We start from the raw sequence: 25,053 nt of genomic DNA, 5'->3' as shown, positions 1-25,053 counted from the left end.
TATTTTTTTTCTTTTATTGCTTTTGCTTTGGGTACAAAGTCTAAGAAACCATTGCCTACCACAGGATCTTGAAGATGCTTTCCTACATTTTCTTTTAGGAGTTTTATAGTCCTGGTTCTTATATTTAGGTCTTTGACCCGTTTTGAGTTAATTTTTGTATATGCTGTAAGATAGGGGTCCTTATTCATTCCCCCCCCCCAACCCCACACATCAAAAAGTGGTTTTATTTCGGTTCCAAACAAACCAAAGCAAAGAGAACGGGGTGGCCAGAAGTTAACCCGACCACGACCTCCTGGCTCCCACGCTCCAGGGGGCACCAGCCCCATCTGTGGCTCCGGGCGGCGCCCCCTGGCGGCGGGCAGTTCCTGGGTAGCAGGAGTCGGACCGCGCTGTGCCCTCGAAGCCAAGGGAGGGAACCTGCTTCTCCCGCTTCTCTGCCGCAGAGAAAATCCCAGAACAAATATGGTAAAGCAAAAAGGCCTCGGACAGAACAACCAGAGGAGGAGGGAAGAAAACACACAAACTTCCCGGGAGGTAGAGTCTGTCCGGCATCAGGCGATCATCGCCGGGCCCTGTGCAGTCCCCAGTCCCAGTGCGAAATGTGTAAGTTTATTGCGGCGGGAGTGGGGAGGGGGGAGTCAGGACTCCTCGCTGCCCGGGGGGTTCTCGTCGTCCCCGAAGCAGCTGTGAGCCTCCTCCTCCACCTCCCCGTCGTCGCAGCAGTCGTCCTAGAAGAGGCCCGAGCCCTCGGGACGCCCGGGCCTCGGTCTTGGCGCAGCCCTGGGCCCGCGGGGTGGGCACCTTCACGCCGTGGCGCCCCGCGTGCGCCTTGGTCCCCAGGGCCTGTTTCCAGATGAGGCCCGTGGACTCCTGAACCTCCCCTCTGCTTTACTTCCACTCCGTGACCATCACCGAGGCGTCCGCCACGGACGGCGGGAAGGTGTAGGGCGCACTGAGGAGGGAGCGCACACTCAGCAGGAGGGTCCCGACATTCTGGGTGTGGTTGCACCGCGCTGAGGGCAGCTCCAGGCCCTGGGGGTCGGGCACCGGCGGGTGCAGGATGGAGACGCGCGCGTCCCGGGTCCGGTAGATGTCTGGGTGCCGCATCTCGGTCAGGACCCGAAACGCCGGCAGCGAGTATGAGTACTCCATGGGGCACTTGAGGCGAGCCTTGAAGCGGCCGTCCTCGTAGTAGGTGTCGGGGGACCCCAAGATGGCCACCTCCCAGCTGTACTGTCGCCCTCGTCCGCTAGTGTCACCCGGAAGCCCCTCCGCCGCTCCTTCGGCAGACCCCTGAGCTCCAGCAGCAGCGCCTTCTACTAACTGCGGACTAGCGGCTGGACCGTGGCGGCGGCGGGGCCTGAGCGGGGTCGGGGCGCGCGGGCCCGCGGGGCTGCCGCGGATTGGTGAGCCCCAGAGCCCCAGAGCCCCAGAGCGCCGCCGCCCGGAGCGCCAAGTGCTTCGCTCCTTCTGGTGTTACTGAGGCCCTCGCCTCAGCCAAGGGCTCCCACCTAATTCATTCTTTTGCTTCTGGATATCCAGTTCTCCCGGCAGCATTAGTTGAAGAGACTATTCTTTCCCAGTTGAGGGGACTTGGTCGCCTTATCAGATAGCAATTGGCCATAGATGTGAGTGAGGATCTATTTCTGAACTCTCAATTCTATTACATTGTTCAATGTATCTATCCTTATGCCAGTACCATACTGTATTGAGCACTGTAGCTTTGTACTGTGCTTTCAGTTCAGGAAACGTGAATTCTCGAACTTTGTGTTTCTTTTTCAAGATGTTTTTGGCTATTCAGGACCCCTTACCCTTCCAAATAAATGTGATAATTCCATTTCTCCAAAGTAGGCTGTTGGAATTTTGATTAAGATTGTAATAAATCAGTAAATCAATTTGGGTTAAAGTGATGTCTTAATGATATTTAGTCTAAGCCGTGAACACAAATGTCCTTCCATTTGTTTAGGTCATCTTTGATTTCTTTTAGCAATGGTTTGTAGTTTTCTGTGTACACATCTTTTACACCCTTGGTTAAATTTATTCCTAGATATTTGATTCCTTTAGTTGCTCATGTAAATGGATTTTTTTTTTCTTGATTTCCTCTTCAGATTGCTCACTACTAGTGTGTAGAACACTGAGTTTTGTATGTTGATCTTGTCTCCTGCCACTTTGCTGAACTGGTTTGTCAACTCTAGTAGCTTTGTTGTCGATTTTTTGGGACTTGCTACATGTAGGATCATGCTGTCTGTGAATAGTGAAAGTTTTACTTCTTCCTTCCCAATTCCTTTAGTTGCCTAACTTATCTGGCTAGAACATCTAGCTCAATGTTGAATCACAATGGTGACGGTGGGCATCCTTGTCTTGTTCCAGATCATAGAGGAAAGCTTTCAGTCTTTCACCATTGAGTACAATGTTAGCTGTGGGTTTTTCAAATATACCGCTTTTCATGTTGAAGAATGTGATGATTTGAAGCTGTTATCTCCCCCAGAAAAGGCCATGCTCTTTTAACCCATTACTGTGGTTGTAGATATATTGTGTGTGCAACCTTTTGGTTAGCTTATTTCAATTGAGATGTGACCCAGCCCATTCAAGGTGGACCTTAATCCTTTTAATGGAATCTTCTATGATGAAAATAAAAGAGAAAGAAACACTGAGAGATGCTAAGAAAGCTCAGGGATAGAAAGCCCCCAGCGGAGCCAAGAGAGCCACTGAAGTCAGAAGCTGACAGCAACGGAGCCTGGAGAGAAGGACAAGCAGACACCGGCCGTGTGCCTTCCCACGTGATAGAGGTGTCCCAGATGCCAGCCGCCTGTCTTCAGAGAAGGTATCTTGCTATTGACTCCTTAATTTGGACATTTTCATGGCCTAAGAACTATAAATTTTAACTTAGTAAATCCCCATTGTAAATCCCATTATTTCTGGTATATAGCATTTTGTCAGCTTTAGCAAACCAAAACAAGGAAGTTTCCTACTATTCCTATTTTTCTAAGTTTTTTTTTTTTTAAATCAAGAAATGCCTTTTCTTCATCAATTGAGATGATCATGTGATTTTTTCTTTCAATTTCTTAGTGTGGTATGTTATATTAATTGAGTTTCTTGTGTTAAACCACCCTTGCATACCTGGAATAAAACCTTGATCATAAAACCTTGAATAAAATCTTGATCATGGTGTATAATTCTTTTAAAGTGCTGTCAGATTTGATTTGCTAGTATTTTGTTGAGGATTATTGCACCTTTATTCATTTGAGGTGTTGGTCTATAATTTTTTTTCTTGTAGTATCTTTATCTGGCTTTGGTGTTAAGGTGATGTTAGCCTGATAGAATGAGTTGTTCTTAGTGTCCTCTTAGAATCTTCTGGCTCCAGTGGCTCTCTTGGCTCCACTGGGGTCGGTAGTAATGTTCCCCCCCATTGCTCATTTTATTTATTTGCGTCTTCTCTCTTTTTTTCTCTGACAGTCTAGCTAAAGTTTTGTCAATTTTATTGATCTTCTCAAAGAACCAACTTTTGGTTTTGACGATTCTCTCTATTGTTTTTTATTCTCAATTTCATTCATTTCTGTTATAATCTTTGTTATTTCTTTCCTTCTTTTTGTTTTGGGGTTAGTGTGCTGTTCTTTTTCTAATTCCTCCAGGGATGCAATTAGGTCTTTAATTTTAGCTCTTTCATCTTTTCTAATGTAGGTGTATAGGGCTTTACATTTCCCTCTCATCACTGCCTTTGCTGCATCACACAAGTTTTAATATGTTGTGTTCTTGTTTTCATTTGTCTCAAGATATTTACTTATTTCCCTTGCAATTTCTTCTTTGACCCATTGATTGTTTAAGAATGTTTTGTTTAACTTACATATATTTGTGAATTTTCCAGTTTTCCACCAGTTATGGATTTCCAGCTTCATTCCATTATGGTGAGATAAAGTGCTTTCTATAAAATCAATCTTTTAAAATTTATTGAGACCTGTTTTGTGACCCAACATGTGGTATATCCTGGAGAATGATCCATGTGCACTTGAGAAGAATGTATATCCTGCTGTTGTGGGGTGCAATATTCTGTTTGTCTGTTAGGTCTAATTTATTTATCATATGATTCAAGTTCTCTGTTTCTTTATTCATCTTCTGTCTAGTTGTTCTATCTATTGATGTGAGTGGTGTATTGAAGTCTCCAACTATTACTGTAGAGGTGTCTACAAATTTTTCCAGTGTTTGCCTCATGTATTTTATGGCAGGATGGTCAGGTGCATAAATATTTATGACTGTTATTTCTTCTTGGTGGATTGCCAATTTTATTAATATGCAGGGTCCTCCTTTTCTAATAGTTTTTCATTTAAAGTCTATTTTGAGCTACCCCAGCTGTTTTTTGGTTACTGTTGGCATGGAATATCTTTTTCCAGCCTTACACTTTGAAAAGTATTTGTGTCTTTAGGTCCAAGGTGAGTCTCTTATAGATAGCATATATACTGTTTTATCCATTCTGCCCATCTGTTGATTGGGGAATTTAATCCATTAGCATTCAATATTATTACTATAAAGGCAGTACTAACTTCAGTCATTTTATCCCTTGGTTTTTATATGTCATATCTTTTTGTTTGTTTGTTTGTTTGGTCTCTCTTTTTACCCTTTTAGGTGCCCTTACTGATAATCTTCATTTCTTCACTCTACTCCAAGCCTCTCTCTCCAGTCTTTTCTTTTTAGCCTGCAAAACTCCCTTTACTATTTCGTGTAGGACAGGTCTCTTATTGACAAACTCAGTTTCTGTTTACCTGTGAATATTTTAAACTCTCCCTCATTTTTGAAGGACAGTTTTACTGGATATAGAACTTTGGGCTGGCAGTATTTTTCTTCCAGTACCTTAAATATACCATATCACTGCCTTCTTGCCTCCACAGTTTCTGATGAGCAGTTGTAAGTCTTATTGTGGATCCCTTTCATGTGACAAATTGCTTTTCTCTTCCTGTTTTCAGGATTTTCTTTTTATCTTTAGCATTTGATATTTTGATTAGTATGTGTCTCAGAGTAGGTATATTAGGATTTATTCTCTTTGGAATACATTGTGCTTCTTGGACATGTATATTTATATTTTTCATAGGAATTGGGAAATTTTGGGCCATTATTTCCTCAGATATTCTTTCTGCCCCATTTCCCTTCTCTTCTCCTTCGGGGACACCCATGGTGCATATGTTTGTGCACTTCATGCTGTCATTCAGATCCCTGAGACACTGCTCAATTTTTCCATTCTTTTCTCTGTTTTGTCTGTAAGATTTCAATTGTCCTTTCTTCTAGTTCACTGATTCTTTCTTCTGCCTGTTCAAATCTGCTGTTGTATGCCTCTTGTGTGTTTTCAACTTCTTGTCTTGTGCCTTTCATTCCCATCAGTTCTGTTATGTTCCTTTTTATACTTTTGAATTCTTCTTTATGCTCACACAGTGGCTTCTCAATATCCTTTATTTCTGTAGCCATATTTTTCTTCATCTATTTGAATTGATTTAGGAGATTTGTTTGAACTTGATGTATTTATTCTGAAGATCATTTTCTCTCTCTTGCCTAGAGTTTCAATGTTGATTGGTTTTGTGTTAAGACTCTTCTTTGACACTTGTTTCCACTTATTCTAGACTTTTAGAATAGCCCATGTTTAACTGATCAGAATCTCTCAGCTCTACTTCATCTGATTCTTGCCCTGAATATGTGGTACAATTTTTAAGATTGTGCTTTTTATGCAATTGTTTCACCCATGGGAGAAATCTTCCTTTCCTCTCTTCCTTGTCCTGGAATCTTAATCTGTTCTGTTTGCTTTTGTTTTGCTTCTGTAGTGCTTTTACACTTCTTTTGTTACCTCTAGTTGCTTTTCCCTGGAAAATTCTGGGAGGAGGGTCACACCAGACAGGACTTTCCAAGTCATTATTACCCAGCCCAAACAGATCCAGGGACACATAAAAGGGGCATGCACCTGGTCCAGAATGCCCTGAGGAGGGGATCAGGGTGAATGCCAAAGACCTTTCTGATGGCTCCTCAAAGCTGTGCATTCCTGGCCTGCCCGGCAGATGGTGCCCTTCAGCAAACTATTCCCCACAGCCCTGAGGAGGCCCTACATCTTTAAGTCTCCACTGCCATCACCCCTCTCTGGGGCAGGGATAAAACAATGGTTGCTGCCCGCCTTTGTCGAGGGTGGGTTGAAACATTAGTTCAGAGCCAGGACCCAGGGATCCAAATTTGCATATCAAAAGCCATGATGAGCACTTGTCTGTGTGCCTTCCTTCCCCTTTCTTGGGGAAGAGGATTTTTATGTCCCTTACTGTCCGTAGTAGCAGTAGGATCCTAGCCAGAGAGAGGATCCTAAGGTGGCCTGCTGTGAGAATGGGGGATGGGTGCTGGCAGCCCTGCAGGGAGTTGGTACCCAGTTCTTTACAGTAGTTTAACAGCCTCTTCCTCCTGCTCTTCCCTGGATACTGAACAGTGTTCTTCTGGCCTCCAGAGCCCCAGAACAGTTGTTTCAGACAGTTCCTGCCTGTTTAATAGCTGTTTTGGGGAAAGGACTGAGTCCTGGAGCTCCATGCTCTGCCATCTTCTCCAGAAGTTTCCTTCTTATTCATGCTTTCTGCCTCCTCATAACTAGCATTCTTTGGGTCATTGTGGCTCCTTCAGCTTCAGTTTCTATTGTCAGCAATCTCAGTCTTTTAGGTTCCATAGTTCGTATTCCTAAAAGAGGCTACCTGCTTAGCCTAACTCAAATTACATGCAAGGCCATGGCAGGACCTCTCATGGGACAGGAAGGATGTCTCATGCAGGGAACCACATTTCCTTTTCTTTTTCTCCAAACGGAATTTTACAAACCACTCCCAAAACTTAATGACTAGAAACAACAGTCTTGGCTCACCATTTTCTGTGCCAGCGATTTAGCCTGGGCTTAGTGGAGAGGGGCTCCTGCTGGCCTCGCTGGGGTCACTCCTGCAGCTGCAGCTGGCAGGCTGGGGCTGCCTGGTCTAGGGGCCTTAGCTGGGATGGCTCATCTGTGCTGCATATGATGTCATCCTCCAGCTGGTTCACCAGGCTTCTTCACATGCTGTCTTCTGCAGCAAGAGAGGGAAAGCCCCAATGTGTGAGGGACTTGTCCAGCTTCTGCTTATGTCACTACTGGAGACTGAACCATGTTTCCCACTAAAGGCATGTTCAGGTCCCATCCCTGATCCTGTGGGTGTAAACCCACTTGTAAATAGGATCTTTGACAATGTTATTGGTTGAGGTGAGCCCAGACTGAATGAAAGTGGGCCTTTATCCAATATGGCCAAAGTCCTTATAAGCAAAGCAAATTGGACACAGAAGGAGAAGCCATGGGATACGCTAGAAACTGGATGTGAACAGGCCCTGGACGAGGAAGAAGATGCTGCCATGTGCATTGCCTTGGGACAGAAAAACCAAAGACCATGGATTGCTGGCAGCCAGTCGCAGAATGCCACAGTCTTCAGGGAAAAGGCATCACTTTGATGTTTCTTCAATTTTGGACTCCTCAAAACCATGAGCCAATAAATTCCCATTGTTTAAGCAAATCCATTGTACAGTATTTGTTTTAGCAGCAGGGAAATTAAAACAATCACATTTGCTACTGTCCTGTTGGCCAAAGCAAGTCACATGCTGTTTTCATTTGCCAAGCTGTTATGACAAACACCACAAAGTGAGTTGGTTTAAACAACAAACATTTATTAGCTCATAGTTTCAGAGGCTGGAAGTTCATAATCAGGGTTTGGCAAGGCCATGCTTACTCCCCAAAGTCCATAGCATTCTGGTGCTGGTTTGCTGCGATCCTTGGGATTCTTCGGTTTAAATCCCTGCCTGCTGTCACATATCAATCTCTCTGTTCCTCTGCTCTTCTGGTTTCCACTGACTTCCGGCTTTTTCCTGTGGCTTTCTCTGACTCTGGCTTCCAGTTTCTTCCACTTATGAGGGCTTCAGTAATGTGGACTAAGATCTGTCAATTTGGACACACTTTAACTAATAAGAGCATCTTCCGAAGATCCTATTTACAAATGGGTTCACACCTACAGGAATGTAGATTCAGATTAAGAACATGTCTTTGTTGGGGTCCAAAATCTACCACACATGCCAAGCCAAGACCCGATTTGGGAGAGTAATACTTGAGGGTATGGATGTGTAGAAGTGCATCTCGTGGGCATTGCGGTAACTACCCACCACATACACAACCTGAGAAATGTGAAGGATGATACTTTTCATACTATTTTAAACTTGTGTCTCATTTCTGGATCCAGTCACTGTGAATCATTATCTTTTTATTAAACCTTATAATTATCTCAGGAATAATATGGTCATACTGCATTTTTTTGTTGCTTTTGTTAAAGTTATCAATGTATGAAATATAAAGAGTGAAAATACACGACAATTTTTGTAATAGTGCTTTCACATTTGTTTTTCTTTTTATATACTAAAAACCTCCAAAGGAAGTGGAATGGCCTCTACAGGCCCCTCTGAACCTCTAGTTTTAGGTCATTGGTCACCCTCCAGTTGGGCAGTTCTTGGATGAGGTGAGGCAGACTCAGAGGTGGATATTAGTGTGCAGGAAGCCTATTAGGGAGTGTTTTGGGATCACCTGTGAAAGGGAAGGGAAGGAAGCAAGATCAGTGATGGGAGAAGTTGAGCTGCAGCTCAGTGGTAACAAAGGTCTCAGCTGTTCCCATGGGAAACTCTAGAGGTGGATTGGCCTGAATTAGGGCAAAGTGACCTGGCTGTTATTGCCACATTGGATGCAGCTGTCCCCAGGAAGAGGCTGTGACCTTGGGCAAGGCGTCTCTCTTGAGCCTTGGCAAGTGTGTGAGAGGGAATCCTTGGGAGCTGTGGGCCACCAACACCCCAGCTGCTGGGAGAATAAGTTGTGGGGGGGGGGGGGAATCAGGATGGGGTGGCCTTGGATCCACATACCACCCCAATCAGATCAGATGGGGCTCAGTACAAAGCAGGGGGGAGATTGTGAAAAAACCCATAAAGCCACACCAAAGCATGGCTACCCAAGCTCCACATCTGCGGGCAGGGCAGTTCCCCTAATAGTTGTGAAGATGTGGTAGGTGTCCCAAGACTTGGCTTGTCCAATACAGAGCAGCTGAAATTGGAGAGGGTGAATCCAGGCTCACCTCTCTTCTCTCCCCTTAGCTACCTTTTTGGGTTTCCCAGACTTGACTATAAGGTGCGATTGTGAAGTAATGAAAATTTTTGCTTTCCCCTCTCAGCTAAACAAAGATCTGTAGTCCAATTTCATGGTGTCCTTCAAAATGGTCACCTTGGCTGCAAGGTTTTTGGAACATCTTCTTGGTAAAGACCTCAGACAGAGTTCCTCAGCCATATCAGGACACCACTGTCAGCTTATTTCTTTTTGGTCTGCATCTTCTCTCTCCTTCCTCTTCAGCTTGGTTCTTCTGGGTTTATCGCCCCCTCTCCAGGGTTTTCACTGGCCTGGGGCCAAAGGCTGGGGACCTTTAGAGAGGGTGCCAGGGCTGGCCCGGGACTAATAGGGCCTCCAAGAGAGCGGCCAGCTGGGCAGACCAGACTGCGGGTTCAGGGGTAACTTGTAAAGGACACTTTCAGAAAGCAGGTGGCTGACAAGTCCATTGTGAGTAGTCTGCCACCGAGCCAAGTAGGTCAAAGTTTAGGTGAACACTGTACATGTAAATTACTGAAGACAAGTTTTTGGGGAGTGGGTGTCTGTGAGAGAGGAAGAGGTAGAAGGAGAGGGAAGGAGAGGGAGAGATAAGGGAAAGAGGGAGAGGGAGAGAGAGGAATAGAGAGGGGAAGAGAGAGATGAGAGCAAAAGGAAGGGAGAGAGGGAGAGAGAAAGAGAAGGAGAAAGAGAGAAAGAGAAAGGAAAGGAAAGAGGGAGTGGGGGCAAAGAGCATGAGAATACGAGAATGTGGTTCTCTGGTGTTGCTTCCCCTGCCATCAGTCCTTTCCTCATTCTATAATTCTCCTACGCACCTCCATGACTTTACTTTCCACCAGTATGCTGATGACTGCAACTCAGCTTGTCCCCTCCGCTCCAGGCTCAGGTTCTCAACTTGCCTAGCAGGCAGTTCTGCTTGTGTACCCTGCACATGCATTCAGCTCAGACTTCTGGTATTGAACTGTCTTTATGAATTGAGGGGACCCAGCCTGTTCCTGCTTCTTTCTTCTTGCTGGTCAGTGGGGGGCAGGAGGCAGAAAAACTTGCTCAAGTCGTCACTGATTCGCCCTGTTTCTCCAAGTGTTGCTTTCAGATCAACAACCTCAGCACTTCTTAGGAACTTGTTAGAAATGCAAATTCTGGGTCCACACCCCAGACCTGCTGAATGGGACAATTCTGGAGGTGAGCCCAGAAATCTTTGTTTTAAAAAGCCCTGGCAGGCTGGCCCTTGAGAACCACTGGCTCAGATACGGGAAGCCCCAGAACTTAACCTGGATCTGCCTGAACCTAGAGCTTTTGGGTGTCTCTTGTTTGTTGGGTAATAAGTTAATCTCTTTTGGATGTCTTTCCCCATTCAACAGAGCTCTGTGGGCCAGAATTCTGTCCTACTCCCCTTCCTACACCAACCCCTAGCAATGTGTCTGACATTTAATAGGGGCTCAGATGTTTTTAGTTGAAATGAACTGATGTGATCACATTGGTTTGAAGGACTAGTTAGTGTCAGAGTTACCCCCAGGTATGTAAAACCTGGGACCATTTACTCCTTGCCCCTAATTTAACAAGACTCTGCATCTGCTTGTGAAAAGAAAGAGACAATCGCTGACATAAGTTAATGGGCATCTGCAAGCCTGCACAATAAGTGGGGGGAACATACAGTACTTCCTCTTCCTGAAGGCTCTGTTTTTCTTGATATAGATTTTACCAAGATTGTCTTTGATGTTTGTTTAAGCCGTATTTTCACCCATATGAAAATGTTAGGAGAACTGCACAATCTGTGGCAGCCCCTGAAGAAATAAATGGCTTTGTCTGGCAGCAGCCTTACATTCTAGCTGTGACATTGATGACAACCTCCCCACCTCTGACCTCTTGTGGCCCTCACCGTGTAAAGGTGTGCATCTGTAGCACCATGCTAGGTTATAAACACCAAATAGCTTACTGGAAATATGTATGAATTAGCTGTAACAAGATATACTTGAAATCTCTCAACACTTTTCCCATTTGAAATAATTATTTAATCAACAAACATTGCATGTCAACTCTGGCTATGATTTATACGATGAGACCATGCCTGCCTTCCTAGCCATAGTTGACTGAGCTAATGGCAGTCCCCTGACCAAGGGTAGCCAATTGATGAAATAGCCTTGCATGAAAAAGTACCCAGGATTTCTCCAATTCTTGCCTTAGGGCATCTATTTGGGAACCAGGAGAGACTGACCTAGTTTGCAGGGAGGGTGGCAGACAAAATAGTGTCAGGAGGTAAAGTTGAGGCCATGTGTAAGTTGAAGTTATGAGGGTGCAAAGCTGTGAGGAAGAGTGGAAACCAAATGATAGTAGAAAATGACAAAAGGTACACAGGACAGGGAAGACTTTATGAATCCATGACAGAAGATAGAGATAGAGATAGCGATAGAGAGATATAGAGTTAGAGCTAGAGGGAGAGCAAGAGTGAAAGAGAGAGAGAGAGAGAGGTGGGGGGAGGGAGAGGGAGGGAGAGAGAATGAGAATTTCAGGTCCATGGGGCTCTTTTTCTGCCTGGCAGCTTCCTAGCTTTGGTTTACAGGTTTCCTCCTTCTCCTAAGGTGAACTTGAATAAGCCTCTGTTCTTTGAAACCAAAAGAAACTAACTAACGAGGAAGTTGGGTTGACCCAGAATCTGGTCCTTTATCTTAAATATCACAAATATTTTTTGAGTAAAAGCATTTTATTGCCATTTGTAGGAAAGGGCACACCATGGATTAAAGAAGATCTGGACTCAGGAGTCAGACAGCCTGGGCACAAATCTTACTTCTTCTAACAGGTCAATCTTGGGGAAATTGTTTAACCTTTCTAAGACATGGCTTATCACCATGCCTGGAACAAAGAGGTTCTCAGGGAACACTGGCTATTCAGAGTCCTTGCTCTTTGCACCCTGGCACACTGTTTCCAGTATGATTCTCAATACTCCTGAAGTCTAAGCAATTTTAAATTAACAAAATTTAGTTGCCTGAATTAACAGGCATAGAATGTATAAAAGGATTTTAAACTATAAAGTACTTCCCAAATCAGTTGTTTTCAAGTGTCCCCAAACAACCAGCATCATCATCACCTGGAACTTGTTAGACATGCCAATCCTCAGGCCCCACGCCAGACCTACGGAAGGAGAAATGCTGGAGGTGGGCCACAGCCGTCTGTGTTTTAACAAGCCCTCCAGGTGATTCTGAAGCATGTTTAAGTGTGAGAATCATGAGTCTGAATGATAGCTCCCCTTCGATTTTTTTTTTTAATCATCATTTTATTGAGATATATTCACATACCACGCAGTCATACAAAACAAATTGTACTTTCGATTGTTTACAGTACCATTACATAGTTGTACATTCATCACCTAAATCAATCCCTGACACCTTCATTAGCACACACACAAAAATAACAAGAATAATAATTAGAGTGAAAAAGAGCAATTGAAGTAAAAAAGAACACTGGGTACCTTTGTCTGTTTGTTTCCTTCCCCTACTTTTCTACACATCCATCCATAAACTAGACAAAGTGGAGTTTGGTCCTTATGGCATTCCCAATCCCATTGTCACCCCTCATAAGCTACATTTTTATACATCTGTCTTCGAGATTCATGGGTTCTGGGTTGTAGTTTAATAGTTTCAGGTATCCACCACCAGCTACCCCAATTCTTTAGAACCTAAAAAAGGTTGTCTAAAGTGTGCGTAAGAGTGCCCACCAGAGTGACCTCTCGGCTCGTTTTGGAATCTCTCTGCCACTGAAGCTTATTTCATTTCCTTTCACATCCCCCTTTTGGTCAAGAAGATGTTCTCCGTCCCACGATGCCGGGTCTACATTCCTCCCCGGGAGTCATATTCCACGTTGCCAGGGAGATTCACTTCCCTGGGTGTCTGATCCCACGTAGAGGGGAGGGCAGTGATTTCACCTTTCAAGTTGGCTTAGCCAGAGAGACAGGGCCACATCTGAGCAACAAAGAGGCATTCAGGAGGAGACTCTTAGGCACAAATACAGGGAGGCCTAGCCTCTCCTTTGCAGCAACCGTCTTCCCAAGGGTCCCTTCGATTTTAAAAGGAGCTGTATGTTTTGTTTTGTGGGAACCACATCTTTTATACTCCAAGTTACCAATTTGCCTGATGGTAAAAAATGACCTGGGGGCAATTGTTAACAATAGATTCTTGGTCCCCACCTCAAATGATGGACCTGGACTTCCCATAGGAGAGGCTGTGGCAAGCAGGACAATGGAGTCCTAGCCAGTGGCAGGAGAAGATAACAAGTCACATAAAGATCTAGCCCCAACCTGTTGCTGCAGGGGAGAGGCTGGGCCTGCTTGTGGTTGTGCCTGGGAGTCTCCCCCTGAGTGCCTCTTTGTTGCTCGGATGTGGCCCTCTCTCTCTAGCTGGGCCAACTTGGCGGGTGGGGTCGCTGCCCTCCCGCCTGCATGGGATCTCACACCAGGGGGTGTGGATCTCCGTGGCAACGTGGAGTGTGACTCCCGGGGAGGAGTCTGGACTCGGCATTGTGGGATGGAGAGCATCTTCTTGACGGGGGTGGGGTGGGGGGTGGGGGTGGGATATGAAGTGGAATGAAGTAGAGGTTCAGCTGAGAGGAGATTCCAGAAGGAGCCGAGGGGTCACTCTGGTGGGCACTCTAACGCACGATGTGGATGACTCTTTTTAGGTTTTGGTGAATTGGAATAGCTAGTAGTGGATGTCTGGGGCTGTCGGACTACAGCCCAGTGGCCTTGAATCTTGGGGACGATTGTGTGACAATGTAGCTTACAAAGGGTGACAGTGTTATTGTGGGGGCCTTGTGGATCATATTCCTCTTTGTCCAGTGCATGGATGGATGAGTAGAAAGGTGGGGGCAGAAAGAACTGAAGGAAGGATGGGGTGGGGGGATGAGGGAGAGAATTTGGGTGTTCTTTTTTTGCTCTTATTTTTTTACTCTTGCTTTCACTTTTTCTGGTACAAGGAAAATGTTAAAAAAAAAATAGATCGTGGTGATGAATGGACAACTGTATGATGGTAATGTGATCAATTGATTATATACTTTGGATGAATGTATGGTATGTGAATAAATCTTAATTAAAAAAAATAAAAATAAAAAGATCTAGCCCCAAAAGGCCAACTTCCAGTAGACAGGCCTGGGCCAAATTGCCTGTCCATGCATCGTGGCGGCCACAGGAAAAGGGACCCCCTCCAAGTACCAGGAAACTCACAGCCCTTGGCCCCGAGCCAAGGTGGCTCCCGGGTTAGAGGGTCCACACCCGCAGGCTTCTGGGTTAGAGGGTCCACACCTGCAGGCAGCCAGGGGCCACCTGTCCCTCTCCCAAGAGAGGAAAGGAAGCAGCAGCCACCTGGAGCACAGTGCTGACTTCATGCCTCAGTTACTGAAAGAGACAACCTTGAAGATCAGCTGGAGGCCTTGCACATCCCACTGACAAGTTCCAGAGCCTCCCAGGTCCACCTCAGCACCCCCGTCCAGGAGAGGCCGCTGGTGCCTTCCGAGCTCAGGAACCACAGTCACACTGGCTTCCTTCTGTTCTGCTGCCCCTGCCGCCTAGGGACGCCCTACCAGGGAGTCCTCACTTCCCCTTCGTTAGAACTGCGTTTACGCCTCCCATCCTAGTTCACAGCAGCTTCAAATTAAAGTACCCCTCATTTAAAAACAAAACTACAAAAATGAGCCCCTCCCCCCATTATTCTTATCATTTTGGGGTAACACTGATGTAATTGACTGAATGAATTCTTACTTTATTCAAGTGTTTTGATATTTGCAAGTCCTTACTCTGCCAAGGATACCTGCTGCCTTAGAAAATGGGCAAAACAGAAAATTTCTTGACATAAATCCTGATGCTTACAATTTTCACTGTAAAAATGGCATATCAACTTTCAATAAAGCAAAACATTCTTACATGTGTAAACATAAGCATTAATGAGAAATACTCTGTTTCTATTTTCTTAATTGCTACAAAAGTTTTAATTTCTAGATATTCTAAACCCAAAACCAACCTTTACCGAACAGGCCATGAAAATGAAAGTGAGCAAAAATAGATGCTTCTGATCCCTCTCTCTTTTTTTTTTTTTTCCTATTTGTTCTGAGTCTTTCTTGACTGGTAGAATTAGAGCAAAGGAATATGGAAAAGATAAGCTGACATGTTCAAGTTCGGGTCCCTGCGAGAAATAATGCTTGGTGAAATAGCAGACCGAGTTTATATTGTGATTTCTGACCATGGCTATATGGCTGTAGCTTGGGATTTAAAGCTTTGTTAATCCTGTTCTCCAGCCATGCAAAGAGGATGGGACTTCCCTATAGGAAGCACAGTGGGGAGGCTCTCCTTTACCATGATCCCATTGATAAACTATTCAGTCCATACTACAGACCATAGCTTCCCAAATTATGGGAAGATGTTGTGAGATGGAAGTAAAAAACAGTTTTTTACTTGATATCTGCACATATCTATAAAAAATATTCTCTACTATGTAGAGGAGAATAAATTGATATAAGTTCATAGAGATATGCTGTCCATAGGTTTACGTAAGATGGGCACAAAAGTATCCACCAAAGACCTTTTGACTCCTATGATGCAAAAGCACAACCACAAAATCTTGTCTGTCATCCCAGAGCAAAGTACCTGGGACATGGCAGGGTGTAGGTGGGCGAGAGAGCAAACATATCTCCACATTCCTTTAGGTGTCAACTCATGTGTAAATAGGATCTTTGAAGATCTTATTATTACCTAGGATGTGGACTTATTTGTGAATAGGATCTTCGAAGATCCTAAGTAGATGAGGCCACATTGAATCATGGTGGGTCTTAATCTGTATGACTGGAGGCCTTATCAAGACAAGAAATTCAGATGCAGTAGAAGCCTGAAATCAGAAGGACCAGAGAGGAGAGATTGAGCATCACGTGACGGAAAACTGCCATCAGCAGAATGCTACTGACTCTGGAAGAAAGCATGACCTGCTAACATACTGATTTTGGACTTCCAGCCCCCAAACTGAAGGCCAATAAATTCCTATTGTTTAAGCCAACCCTTTGAGTGGTATTTGTCATAGCAGCCCTGGCAAATTAAGTCACCCACATATTTGTCATTTCTGATGCTCTTCAGTCCTTTGCGTGGATACAGATTTCCATTTGGTATCACTTTTCTTCTGCCTGAAAGGACTTTCCTTGTAGTGTGAATCTGCTGGTGAGAAATACTTTGAAGGCTTTTTAATGTCTGAAAAAGTCTTTATTTTGCCTTCGGTTTTGAAAGGTATGTTCACAAGGCATTGAATTCTGAGAGTTTTTTCTTTCCTTTCAGTACCTTAAAAATGAAGCTTCAATCTCTTCTGGTTTGCATATTTCCAACAAAAAGGTCTGCTATCTCCTTTTCTTTCTATGCAATATATCTCCCCCACTCCCTGCTGCTGCTTTTAAGATTTTTCTTTATCAATGGTTTTAGCAATTTGATTATGAGGTGCCTCGATGTTGTTTTCTTCATGTTTCTTGTAGTTGTTTTGCTTTGAGCTGATAGGGCCTATGGTTTTACAGTTTTCATCAGATTTGGAAAATTTTTCAGCCTTATTTCTTAAAATATTCTTTCTTATTCCACTTCTCTCCACCTTTACCCTCCTTCAAGGTCTTTACCTGCACATATATTAGATGGCTTGAGCTGTCCTACAGGTCACTGATGTTCTTTATCTTTTCTTCTGTATATTTTTTCACTCTGTGTTCCACTTGGTATAGTTTTTTCTTTCTATGTGTTCAAGTTCATTAGTCTTTTCTTCTGCAATGTCTAATCTGCTATTGTCCTACCCACAGTATGTTTCAGTTCTAGAATTCAATTGAGTCTTCTTTCTATGTTCTGTGTCTCTATTTAATATACTTAATAGTTTTTCTACTTTCTTGAATGTATTGGAATAAATTTATAATAACTGTTGACACTTTTAATGTTTCTGTCTACAAATTCTATCATCTGTATCATTTATGGGTCTATTTCCACTGTTAGAAATGTTCTCATTATGGACATACTCTTCTGATTCTTTGCATGCATGATGACCTTTAATTGGATGCCGACATGTGAACCTGTGAACTGTGCCTTGTTTTTGTATGCTAGATATTTTTGTATTCCTATAAATAATTTAATCTTTATTCTGTGATGCAGATAAATTGCTTGGAATTTAAGTAGGTTACTTTGGAGGTTTGCTTTAAAGTTTTAGGGGATCCAAAGCAACTTTTCAACTAGGGCTAATGTTGTTTTATTTTTGAGGCAATACCCTTCTGAGTCATTGGCCCATAAATGACAAGGTTTTCCACTCTGACTTGTGGGACCATGAATTACTCCTGCCTCTGTATCAGCTTCAGGTATTGTTTCCTCTGCCCCTTTCAGGCAGTTCTTTTACTGGCCTTGGTTAGTTTCACCATACATGTGTGCTAATCAATACTCAGCTGAAGACTCAAGTGAGCCCCTCTGCAGATCTTCAGAGCTCGCTCTCTCTGCAGCTCTCTCCTCTCCCATTCTACATTCTGTTAACTGTAGCCCTCACTCTCCCCAGACTCTCAGCTCTGTCTACTCCACTCAGGGAGACTGTGGGCTTGGCTTGAGTTTCCCCTTTCTGTGCTAAAGGTCTGGAAACTCTTTCCAGGAAGTAACCTGGAAATGAGTAACTGTTGAGCTCACTGTATTTGCTTCTCCTCTCAAGGATTACCATCCTCTGCTGCCTGAAGTTCAATGTTGGAAAATAATTGTTTCTGGTGTCTTGCCCTGCTTTTTTGTTTCAGCTGGGAGGGTAATTCTGGTCATTATTTTTCCATCCTGGCCAGAAGCTGAAATCTTAGCAGTGACCTTTCAACGCAATCCCAGGCTTCTGTCAGTCTATTGATACTTTCATATCACCATGTCCTCTCAGTTGTGTAGTAAGAGATATATCACAAGCTCATTCCTTCTGCTGCTGTGTCTGCAGTAGCTTCACATGGCTTCTCCTGGAGATTGCAGCCTTTCCTGAATGTACTCCTCCCATAATAAATTCACTCAAGCATGCCAATAGCACCAATGTTTTCAGGTTCAAATGTACCTATTTGGATGATCATAATATCATGTCCCACTTTGTGGTTCAGTCTAGATAGAGTTAAAGAAAGGAGCCCTGGTGTCTGATTTAACCCAGATAACTTTAATGCTGTCCGTCAGGCTAGAAGAGAATGGTTTCTGATGTCCCTGTTTCCTCTAAATCATAATCTCTTCCTATAGGCTATAGGCCATCACAGAGGCAGAGGGATGTCTTCTCCATGCCATAAGGCCCTCTGTGATCAGAGTCATCCAGACTTGGTTCTTGCTATATTGAGGACATTCGGAAAATTCTCTTTCTTACTTCTATTTTGGTTATACAATTTATACAATTTTATTAATTTCTAACTTATGACTTGGAAATAAACCTAGACTTATATTAAAGGTGCAAAAATCGTATAAACAATTCTCATATATTATTCACTCAGTGACCCTAAATCTTAATGTCTTATATAACTGCAGTACATTTATGAAAATCATGCAATTAACATTGATGCAAAACTACTAAATAATATTTAGACATTTAAATTTCAGAATTGTCCCACTAATGTCCTTTTTTCTGTCTGGGAATCAATTCAGGATCACACAATGTGTTTGTTATGTCTCCTTATTACTTGAATCTCTTCATGACCTTTTGCAGAGTATTGGTTAGTTATGCTGCAGAATGTCCCTCATTGGGGGGTTTATCTGATATTTCCTCATGATTAAATTTAGGCTTTGCATTTTTGGCAAGAATATCCCAAAAATGATGTTGGTTCTTCTTAGTGTATCATATCAAGAGGCACATGATATTACAATGTCTCATATCAAGTGATGTTTACTTCAATCACTTGGTTGAAATAGTTAAAACTGGGCTTCTCCATTGTAAAGTCATTATGTGTCACTTTGTAATCAGTAAGTGTCTTGTGAGATTATTTGAGGTTATACCAATATTCTGTTTCTCACATTAATTTTTTTCCTTTGTTGCTTGCATAAGCTTATGTTCTCATTCTGGCTTTAGCTTTCTCTTTGTCTCAGCAAAGCCTGGCTTCCAAGTGATAACAGAGGTTATCCCCTCTAGGAATATAATGGGGTGGGTTTCCTCTCAGTTCAGTTCCACCCTAGTCCCAGTGCTGGTTCTTTCCCTACATGTCACTCCTCTAGATGTCAAGGCCCCCATGCTCCATTTGCATCCTGGGCTAGTGAAGAGGGGAGGTGTCCACGTGAAGTTATTGGGATGGAGCTGGACAAGCTTAAAGATAGGCAGGCCTCCTTCTGCTGAGAGATCTAGGAGTGTCATCTAAATGATAGTTCTCAACAGAGATCCTAAACCTTAGTCAACTACTGTGGCTCCTCCACTGAGGAGACCTGAAGTGCTTTCTTTATCAACAGTGAGTGTCTGTCCATGTTGCTCTCCCCTCGTGCTCCCCCAAGTGCCACACGCCATCAACGCTTGGCAGTTTCCTTATGAGCACCTGACTCCTCCTCCCCCTTCCTCCAGGTTGGGTCCAACATCCTCAAAACTCATTCTCCACCTTTCCTCCTTCTCCTGGTAACCTGTCTTCAATTTTCCTGGGAGAAAAGGAAGTGATTCCTAGTGCTTCTCTTTTCTATTTCCACTTTTCTTCTTTTGCTGTGATGGACATTTGCCTTGTTTGCTGCCCCCTGAACACCTGTCCTGTATTTGGGTAATTTCCCAGATTATGAGTTCAGCCTGCTAAGACAGAAGCCAGAACTCACTTTCCCAGGCTTCTTTACAACCAAGGTACATGCTCGTAGGGATAGGCAGACCTGGGCTCTGCCAATCAGATGTAGTTGAGAAAGACTTTAATTTGAAAAGTGTAAGGCTTCATTCTCAGAAGTTATGGGTTCAAATCCTCACTTAGGCATCTTCATATCACTGAGCCCCAGGCCCCTTGCCTGTAAATGGGAGCAAACATTATTAATGAGGGTGCTGTAGTCATTGAGATAACATATTTGAAATGGCAGGTATGTAGTAAGTGCCTGACAAAGGTGATTTTCAGTCTAATGAGGGGTAATGCTATAATGAAAGTATAATCAGTGTTTTTAGACTCAAAAGGCCTGGACTTAAAAATCCCAGCTCTTCCTACTTGCCCTGTCACCTGAGACAAACCACCTGATCTCTTTTGTGTCTGTTTCTTCATCCATAAAATAATATATATTTTCAGGAATTATTATGAAGATTAAACATGATAATGTGCATGAAGTGGTTGACTCAGAGCTGGCATTTAATAAATATAAGTTATGAGTGTTACAAAATACCAGTGTATTTATATGTCAGTGTGCATAAAGTGGTTGACCCAGAGTAGGAATTTAATAAATAGAAGTCATTGTGTTACAAGATATCAGTGTATTTATTTATCAAACACCCAATACAGCACTTCTACGTGTCAGGCACTATTTTAAGCCCTTTAAAAATATTAACTCAATTAATTCTCTAACAATCTTATGCATAGTCACTCCAATGATGTTGCATTTACTTATGAGGAAATAGGCACAGAGAAGTAATTACCTTGCCCAGAGTCACACAGATGGTAAATGGGATCTGGCTCAGAATCCTTGTTTTTATTTACTACTGCCTCTCAACATAAATATTAGAAAAGAAACATCCTATTTTCTGGAGGGTATCTTGCCATGTTGAATGACTGACAAGCTGTTTGGGATCATATTGACAGTCTAAATGTACATTTTAGATATCCATGAACAATCCATCAGTTACTTAGCTTCTCTGGCAATTCTGGCAAAAAGTAAGATGAACAGAAGAGAACAAAATGGAACAGAACAGAAAAGAACAGAGCAGAACAAAACAGAATAGAATAGAAACAATAGTGGAAAAAGAAAGCCTTCCTAATAAATGAAAATCTAGCCTGAGGCCAGTCCCAAAACATTTCTCCTAAAATCATCAATGATAGAGAAATTAATGATAAAGTGGGAAGCTGCTGACCACTAAAACATGTACCTTTATCTATAAATTAATCTGCCAACACATTACAGTGGGTCTCTGCAAGGCAGGAGAAAACAAAGTGGATGGTTTTTGGGGATTGAATCACGTACCCTACAAAAGACATATTCAGGTCCTTATCTGCTTTCCTGTGTGTATGAATCTAGTTGTAACTGGTATCTTTGAATATGTTGAGTCAGAATGTGAACTCATTTGTGAATAGAATCTTTTTTTTCTTTTTTTTCAGTTTTACAATCCTCATCATTCTCCATTTTAAACAATTCTCCTGACCCAAAACACCTCATAGCTCTTGTCAGCCTTAACTATTTGTCCCTAGTATTTGTGTAGTACTAGAATGGTATTTGTATAATTATAGTCTCTAGTATACAATAGGTAGATTTTTCCCTTATGTCCTTCTGTTGTCAACTCTTTGTGCTAGTGTTATAATTTAGAAGTGTATCATGCAAGCCCTGATCTATATTTGTAGCACTGATTTGTGGGAAACATGCCTTTAAACAACCCCTTTCAATCCTATGAATAGAATCTTCAAAGATCTTATTTAGATGAGGCAAAATGGAATCAGAGTGAGCCTTAATCCATATGTCTGGAGACTTACAAGGAGAGGAAATCTAGGCAGAGACACAGACAGCTGAGCAGCAGAAGTAGCCAGAAGTCAGTGGCACAGAGAAGAGCAGACACAAGGAGAGAGAGGCGACCAGGTGAAGGAGGATTGCTGGAAGGCTTCTGACCCTGGGAGAATCAAGTCCTGCCAATACCCTGGTACTGGACTTCTAGCCTTCAAAACTGTGAGGCAATACATTCCTGTCCTTTTAAGCTAGGAAGTGTGTGGTATTTGTCATAGCAGTTCTGGCAAACTGAGACTAACTAGGCTCAAGAGTCTTCTTTGTGGATCAGGCTTCATTGGGCCTTAGTGACTTCCTGGTAGAGTCAGTATGATTGTGGAAAGTGGGCCTTCCCGTGTTTGTCCTCTGAATCAGAAGGAACGACGATGTACAGTCAAAAGTGTTAGAGTAGGTAAGCTTACAATCTGTGATACATATTCCACCAAAATAATATGAAGGCAACTGCCTGGAACAACATTGTAAAGAACGGTCCTTTCAGGCTGTAGAGGATGAGTCATTCGGGGATGACATGACTGTCATGTCACTTCCAGTTAAATGAGAAAACTCTTTGGTTGCTCACAGAGCACTCTGTAGTTTTAAAAGGTGACAGACTATTTGACAAACAAACGCCTCAAAAGGATTTTGGGACTTATGGGGGGTTAGTATGAGATCATGTACTGTTAAAATAAAAAAGAACAGCTATGAAAATATTTTTGATGACAGGCACACAAATATCTGGTGTCTGGTATCATCTTTATTTGCGGACGGACTCATCTTTCAGTCTTCTCAGCCTGGTGTTGGATGTTAGCACTTGGGATCAGCTGTAGAGAAGCTGCACTGGGGAGAAGATCCTTTGGTCATAATTATTTAAAAGAAGACCAAAAGATTCAGAGTCTGTAATTTTCCCACCCACATTAAGTTATTTGGATTAAGCTCTGCTATCATAACCAGACTGAATTCACCTAAAAATAAAGTGACTCTGAGAATACATCCACAAGTTTAACCACTGGGTTGTTCTGAAGAAGAGTAGGATGTGTTGGGTCCTTCAGAATAATGCAACCCAGCACCAGGAGGCATTGACTTTTGTTGAAATTTATTGCTGGAGATTTATTGACTTTACAAGATAAATATTGACTAAGTCAAAGTCAAGGTTATTACTTATCCTCAGGAATAATAAACCTTGGTATTCTCAGTGACACAAAGTCAATATATACTTTGCTGCATAAATTCTGAATGAGGATTTCATTGAAACATCTGTAAATCTCTCCACCTTGAACAGGAGATTAGCTTTTTAAAATTGCTATTGAAGAAGGATGGCTATCCAGGCCTGATAGAAATACCTACCATTGACTTACGTGGAACTAATCAGGCAACCCCCAAATTCCACCAGGATGCAGTCTTTCATTAGAAACACAGTCAGACTGATTGTTTAACAGGTCTTCATTGTCACTGATTCCAAGTAAGAAAAATCAAGATTTTTTCAACCTAACCAAGAAGCAGAAATTCATATATTCCTGACAATTGCTACACTCAGGTTAAAACATAGCTGCTTTTTATATATGCAATAGATGAATTCAAATAGCAAGAAGTAAAAAGAAAAAGAAAACAGGGTCTCTCTGTCATGTGGCAGAGGAGTAGCAAGGGATTTGCTTCCTAGGATTTGGTCTTCTTCCACCTTTACAGTTTCAATCCATCATCAAGCTTCCATCAGTCACTTACTAGAGCATGCATTCAACCTGCTGTAAGGATGGATAGACAAGCAGAAAAATGGAAAACCATTGTATCTTCTCTCAAGAAACTTTACCAGGGAAGCTTGCAAAGGGACAGGCTGAAAGACTCTCTATTATCGTCAGGGACAGCAATTGCAATCTCCTTCCTTAATCTGAGTCCTGTGATTTTGGTCCTTGTGAATTTAGGTGGATAAATCTGCATGGGATATGTTTGATTCCATCTTTCCTGATACCCATGACAGAATCTTGACCTTGGAATTGAAGCTAAACTCCCTGACAATGATCATTTTTACTTCTCACTGGCAATGCTGCACTGGCCTCCTACGTGGCCTCTTCCAATCCATTCCCAACACAGCAGCCACAGCAACCTCTTATAGTTGAAGCCACATCATGTCATCTTCTATTTACCATCCTCTGATGGCTTCCCATCTTACTCAAAATAAATCTGAACTTGACCTCAGCCTCAAGATCCTGTGTCCTAGGGCTCCTGCCTTCCCCTCCACCATCTTCTCAGCCACTCTCCCCATTGATAACTGCCCCCATGTGTTCTTCTTGTCTCATGACTAGACTGAACTCATTTCCTTAGAGCCTTTGCTCTGGCTTTTTCTCTCTGCCTGGAATGTTCCTTCTCCAGACCTTCAAATGGTTGAGTTCTTTTCCTTCAGGGCCTGCTCAGAGAGCCTACCATGGCCTTTCAATCTAAGACCACCTTCCAATTCATCACTGACATACTACTCTTTGCTTCATACATACACTCACCACTCCCCAAAAGTATTTTTCCAAACTGTTTTCTCTCCTCTGCTAGAAAGTGTAAGTTTCAGAAGAGCGGGGATCTTGCCTGTCTTCTTGAGTTATCTGCAGCTGCTAGAACAGAGTGGACCCCCACCTAATATTTGTTGAATAAATGAATAGTTTCTTCTAAAGAGCTTTGAGGAGGGGCCATTCCAAATCTGCATGGACACCTCTGTTAACAGGAAACAACGCAAATAATGGGCAATATTTTCCTGTTCACGCATCTTCTAAACTTTGGCCCTGCCTCTACCACGTGGTTTAAGTTCAGTCCTCCCAGAGCATTATGAATTGCAAATTGTAAGGTTTTCACAGTTCGTACACATGCATTTTTTTGCATTAATTTTTCTCAAAAACATTGTTCTGAAACTTTAGCTTAACTTAAAGCTTATATTTCAGTTTTTACTTCTATGAGATTACTGCCTACTTGGAAATTTTATTTTTCCAATCATAACACAAAATGATACAGGATCTGGAAAAACTCAACCCATTCAAATAAAAAAATCTTTCCTGTACCTCATTTCTTGGGATACTTCATATTCACTCAGAGGGCAGGCTTGGTGGTCAGAGTTGGCTGGGTTTGAATGCAGCTACCACCACTGGCCAGCTCAGTTACTTTGAGCATATTAAGACTCAAAATCATACACCCTCACTGTAGAACAATCTTCAACCCAGAAGAGAAGCATTCAAAAGTCAGAGAGCTCGTACCCCCTGCCCACTCCTCTTCCTTCCCAATAATGACAGTCCTACAGTCACACAGGAGTAAACCA

At 42.8% G+C, this 25,053-nt stretch overlaps 1 pseudogene; it reads right to left on the bottom strand.

The window, feature by feature from the left end:
* Positions 1–638: 638 nt before the first annotated feature.
* The window catches only part of LOC119535484, a 60,369-nt pseudogene continuing 35,954 nt past the window's right edge, over positions 639–25,053 (bottom strand).

Source organism: Choloepus didactylus, chromosome 5, assembly GCF_015220235.1.
Source record: "Choloepus didactylus isolate mChoDid1 chromosome 5, mChoDid1.pri, whole genome shotgun sequence".
Classification (NCBI taxonomy): Eukaryota; Metazoa; Chordata; class Mammalia; order Pilosa; family Megalonychidae; genus Choloepus; species Choloepus didactylus.
This window is presented reverse-complemented; position numbering and strand designations above follow the sequence as displayed.